Here is a 6343-nt window from a genome sequence, read left to right as displayed (position 1 = left end):
GCGTTTTTGCTGCTTAGACCTGCACTCAAAGAACAACTTAACTTGTTAATGCTTCAGGTAAGTGGAAGAAAGGAAGGAAGGGAGGGAGGGAGGGCCACTCCTGACAGGTGCTGGGGCCCTCAGGGCTACACCCAGAGGTGCTGGGGGCAGGGCTCAGGTTGGGAAAGAGATGAATGAACCTTGCACCTGGTCTGCTTGTATGCCACTCTCCCCAACACCAGTTAACTTGCTTCAAAATGGGCACAATCTGGGCCTGGAGAAATAGCGCAGAGGGTAAGACACTTTCCTGGCATGCAGCTGACTTGCAACCACGGTGTCAGTTGCATTCCCCAAACCCAGGAGTGATCCTTGAGCTCAGAGCCCTGAGTAAGCCTCAAGCACAGTGGATTGTGACAAAAAAAACCCTCACAACCAAAATGTAAAAGTAAATGTAAAAAGTAAAACACAATAACAAATAAAATGGGCACAATGCTAGCTCTCTAAAAAGAACTATAGTCTTAGAAAATAGTTCTATAGTTTTTATAGGTTTATAATAGTTCTATCATTATTTTTGTTATGCATTACAAAAACTTCTCTCCCCTGTCCCCAATGTTTTTTTGCTTTTCATACTTCATGGAATCCACATTTTTAACATACTATAATAACACAATATAAAATGTTAAATTCTTACATGCCATGGTAATAGTATGTTAAGTTGAACTTGGAGGGGGCAGGGTTTATTATGAGGACGCTTCCCTTGTGGATAGGTGGGAGGAGCAGTTCTTGGTCTTTGGAGTCAAACCACTTTGAATCAGGTACAAATTCTGGGGCCACAGGAATAAACTATAGAAGCCCGAGAAGAGCAGCAGTTCTCCAAAGTTAAGCTGCAAGATACGGGTATGATCTTGACCATCCGTAGCTCTACACATTTGCCAGCTCTGAGACTCAGATCATTTCTAGGCTGTCCTGTGTTTCACCTAATACAGTGTATGTGATGAATGAAAATACATGTAAAGCACTAAAGATGACATAAATATGTGTAATTATATTAAGATATTGCTATGATCTCTGGGCCTTAGTTTCCTCCTCTGGAGAAGGGAGGTAATACCTACAGGATGGGACATTTAGAAAGTTTAGAGATAAAGTTCCCGGTATGATAATAGGTATCAATAAATTATGGTAGTGATAGTAGTAATATGAAAAAGTCCACAACAGAACTTTTATCTCAGCTCATACTACTGTGGATTCTAAGTTGTATGTTTTTATAACCTCTCTTTTCTTTAATTGATCCACTTTATTTAATATGGGTGAATAACGGATGATGAAAACTGTCACTTATATTAGCTAATTGGATCAGTGCACTTATTTTCTGATATTATGTTTAGTGTCCAGACTTATTATGTAATTTTAGTGTTTTACTTTTTTTTTTTTTTTGCTTTTTGGGTCACATTTGACAGATGCACAGGGGTTATTCCTGATTCTGCACTCAGGAATTACTCCTGGCAGTGTTCAGGGGGACCATATCGGATGCTGGGAATTGAACTCGGGTTGACTGCGTGCAAGGCAAAAGCCCTACCTGCTGTATATCGCTCCAGCCCCATAATGTTTTACATTTTAACATACCACATTTATCACACTATTCCTGTCTTAGTGTCAGATAAAGAAGATCCTAGCAGGAGGCAGAGAGATAGTACAGGGATTAAGGCACTTGCTTTGCAGGTAGATGGACCCCACTCTAATCCCCAGGACCATGTGTGATCTCCCAAATACAACCAGAAATGATACTGAGTACTGAGTTTGCCCCCCCCAATACACAGAAAATCCCAATCATTATTATTAAATTATGGATCCAAAAACAAATAGGAAACCAAGGTAACTTAATCCCAGGTCTACTAGCAGTTACTAATGCAGTTACTTTTTTCCCCACTCTTGTTTTTAAAAACAGGGGTCCTAAAAGCAAAAGTAGCCACATCTCCCAAATAACAAAAAAAAAAAGATGCAAAGATAAATTAAAAAAAAATTAACACACACACACAAAACTGCCAGTCGGAGAGATAAGTAGATACAAGAAACTGTGTTCGGTTTCTTGGAAAGGGAGGAAGAGAGGGTAAAAGAAACTGTGTACATGGGAAAAAAAATCCATAAAATAGCTTGTGACCTTCACCTTGAGGTGTGAATCGGCATTTTTATGACCTGAGGATTCAGTGCAGTGCTGAGTGCTGGAGGTTACAGAAGCAGTGTAAGACTTGTTCTAAATCAAGATGCATTTTGCATGGATGGCTTCTCTAATGTAGTATATATGAATGCTCAGATCACTGATATCGTTCTTGCTCATTTGAATCTTTTTAATGTTTGCTTTCTAAATGATGTTTTTCTCATATTAGCTTAAAATTTATTCTTTAAAAGTTTTTTGGCAGGCTGGAAAGATAGTACAGAAATTAAGGTGCTTGTCTTGCATGTAGCCAGCCTGAATTCAATCCCTAACACCACAAATGATCCCCTGAGGATCACCTGGAATGATTCTTGAGCACAGAACCAGAGAAAGTTCAAGCACTGTGGGGAATGCCCCTTCCCAAATTAACAAACAAAAAGTTCATTTTATTGGCTTCTTCACAATATATGCAAATATCAAATCTTTACATTATATGACAAACCACTATAACAATGTATAACAACTAAAATAATATAGCTATGTAGAATAATAGTATCACAAAAATAATTTTAAAGAAAGATTTTTATTTAAGACAGATATTTAGCTTAGGGGTGGAACACTTGCCATGCATATGTGAGACCCTAGGTTTGAACTGTAGCCATGCTCCCTCAAAATTTTATCTTTTAAAGTATTAGCTGGAGAGAGAACGGGTTCTGCTCAACATGCAGAACACATACTTTCTGTGTAGGAGGCCTGGGTTTGATTCCCAACACAACGTGGTCCCCTGACACAGGAGAGACCCCAGAGCACAGAACAAGCAGTAGCTTCTGAGCATCTCCTGGTATGGCCAAAAGCAAACAAAAAAAATTTTAATTAAAAAAAGAAAAAAAAGATGGGGCTGGAGTTATTGTACAGCAGGCCTTGCATGTGGGCAACCAGGGTTTGATCCCCAGCATCCCATATGGTCCACAGCACCACTGAGAGTATTTACTAAGTGAGGAGCCAGGAGTAACCCCTGAGCATTGCCGGGTGTTGTCCAAATATCCAAAAGGGGGGGAGGGGGGAAGAAACAAAAGTAACTTTCTAAAAAAATTTTTTTTCTAATTTTAAGTTATATTAAAAAGATCACCTTAAAAAGGAATACGGGGGAAACTTCTTAAGGAAACAAAGACTGGTTTTTCTTCTGACCTAAAAAACATCTTCATTTTTTAACTAACAAATGTTGTTAAACAAACGCAAACTACAGGCTACTGTTGAAAGCCTGTTCATGGTCAACCACCTTCCCCCAGGGGCATTGTGACTTCTTTTCCCACCTCTCAGTCTTCCTGCTTATTTCCCCAACCTAGCAGGTTTTTCCTTGGTTTCTTGGACTCCTGACCAGGTCAGTTCCTTCTCAGTCTTCAAGGTTCTGTTTATATCTCATTCACATGGAGATGTTTGTGAAGAATGGATTTTTGGCTTTTGTGTGCTGGGGGATCAAACCTAGAGTCTCACACATGCAAGGCATATATTCTACCCAGTAAGCACATCCATCAGGCCCTGAGTGCAAAGCCAGGAGTAAGTCCTGAGCACCTCCAGGTATGGCCCCAAACAAACTCTGTCTCTCTGTTTCTCTGTCTGTCTGTCTGTCTGTCTGTCTGTCTCTCTCTCTCTCTCTCTGTCTCTGTCTCTGTCTCTGTCTCTCTCTCTCCTCTCACCCTCCCTACACAAGTGCGTGCGTGCACACACACAAATACACACAGACACATACACACACACTAGCATGTGCAAGACCCTGAGTTTGATCTGAGCCAGGATAAACCCTGAGCACAGCTGGATGTGGCCCAACGTCCAGCACTCCTGGAACACACACCACCCCGTCACTTGCCCCATGTTATCTGTCCAAAGATGATGGATTTTTGGCTTTTGTGTGCTGGGGGATCAAACCTAGAGTCTCACACATGCGAGGCATATGTTCTAATGTCGAGCTTTATCTCTGGTCCTTTAGAGCATATTTTTAAGGGAAAATAGAGTAATCTTTCATTTTTTTAAAATACAAAGATTGAAAGATGGAGAGAACTAGAACCCGGCTCTGACTCTGCCAGGCGGCTTTTGCCTCTACTGGACCCAACAAGCAAGAGAATGAATGTCTCCCACTTAACTATAGGACACACATTCTTCTGAAATTATTTCCTGTTCATTTCAAGAAGCTAATTTTCTTTGTGTTTGAGAAGTATTTTTGTAAAGTATTCCCTTTAGCCAGTCATTTATACAAAATTCACCATTTTGTTTTGGCTTTAGTATACTTTTTATGGACTAATAATTCCAATGCCTGAAAAGTGTTGTTATGGTTACTTTTTGGGTGTAGCTTTACATCAAAATGTGTTTTTGAAATAAATTTTGTGTGTGTGTGGTTCACAGTAGGAAAAAAATTATTTTCTGAATAGCTAGGATCTTTGTTGCTTTCATAATATTGTGATGCTCTATCCTGAGAGGTAAATTCGTCTGCTCAAATTAAATTTCTCTTTTCATTTTTTTCTTCAGCACATGTAAACAAGGAAAGAAGGGAGGGAGGGAGGCACGGAGGGAGGGAGGGAGGGAGGGAGGGAGGCAGGAGGGAGGGAGGAGGGAGGGAGGAGGGAGGGAGGAGGGAGGGAGAGGGAAGGGGGAGGGAGAAAGGGAGGGAGGGAGGACTGAGATTCCATGTCTTCTCCATTTTTAATCATAATGGGGGTTAATTCAAAGTTCTGCAAAAGGATGAGTCATTTCAGTACAGACTATTTGTAGTTTCCCTGTCGAAAGTAAGCCCCTTCGTTTTACTGGGGAAATGCCCACCTCACTGTTGGTATCTTTGTTCATAAATCAAGTTCTGAAATGAGGCTATAGATGAGCCCCAGAGAGGTCAACACTGGTACGGATGCAAACATGAGGAGGCACATAAAGTTCTTGGAACCAAGGGTATATTCAGTTTCCCAAATGAATTAATTATCCACTTGGGAGGGTGTCATGGTAGAATAAATAACATTTTCAGCATTTGTTTCTATTAGGTTTGCCAGGCTTTATTGGGTGCCTCATACCTCTTTGGTGCCAAATGAAATGAAATCCCTCTTTCTAGACACTTGAGGAGAGCGGCTTCCTGATTGCCAAGTCAAATTTTGGCAAGGATGGATATATCACTGAGCGTCAGCTGTCTCATGTGGACAAATAGCATAACATGGAAAAGAGAAAGCTCTGAGAATTAAGAGTCACACAGACACATGTTGCTTTGCCTAATTCCTCAACATAAAGAGGAGTTGAAAAAAATGGAGTTTTCTGGCAATTCTGGTGCTGAGGTTCCCTCAGAATAGCTGCACAAGCTTTCCAACTGCTTCCTCCACCAGCCAACACACATTTTAGTGTGTGCTAAGGGGAAAGAGGAAACCCTGTAGCTCCGTAACCACCGGGAGGAGGAGCCTAATTACTGCCCACACCCTAGTACTATGACTAATCACCCTGAAACCTGCTGTCTACGTTGTTAAATGTTAAATCTGTTTTTTGTGTGCTGGAGGAAGTTTGCAAATTGTTATTTTTCATTTTTAAAAAAACTATGTAAATATGCTATTTTTCTTTATGTCGCTAGTTATGACTCTTAACCTTAGAATGGTTTTTTATTTATCAACTCTTAACTGAGAATGTAAGTTTTCCCATTGGGTTGAAACAGGATTTTTTAAAATTCAGGAAAATCCACCTTTAGTTCCTTACCTGTTCTTTTCTGCGCTTGTCTCTAGCTTCTTCATTAACAACCAATGAGTCGTATCTCCTAAATGTCCCAGAACACAAAGCCCTGACTTCCCTCTGCCCCAATCTTAGATGATGTAGCATGTTCTGTTCTTTCATTTTGCTTTGGCCTTCCAAGGGCAGTGCAGCCAGCAAAAGCAGCCCCGTTATGCCTTAGGTCCCAGCAGCCAGCCAATGAAACATCCGCACTTCTTTCCTAGAACAGAGTGCTAGAGGTTCTATTCTCCCTCTAACCCTGCTCTCGCCTTGTTTGGTCTTCTAAAGTTGAGGGAACTTTGTTAGGAGGTGGAATATTACCCCAGGGATGATACTCTTGAGGTCAGAGGTGAAGGATAGGGATCTTTACTCTAAAGGCTTATGAGAAGTATCCTTGTTACTTACTGTAGCCTAGGACAGGTAGGTTTTTGAGGATCCTACCTGTGCTGGAAGAGAATCATGGCCCCTTCCTTGGGTCCA

This window comes from Sorex araneus, chromosome 1 (assembly GCF_027595985.1).
Source record: "Sorex araneus isolate mSorAra2 chromosome 1, mSorAra2.pri, whole genome shotgun sequence".
NCBI lineage: Eukaryota > Metazoa > Chordata > Mammalia > Eulipotyphla > Soricidae > Sorex > Sorex araneus.
This window is presented reverse-complemented; position numbering follows the sequence as displayed.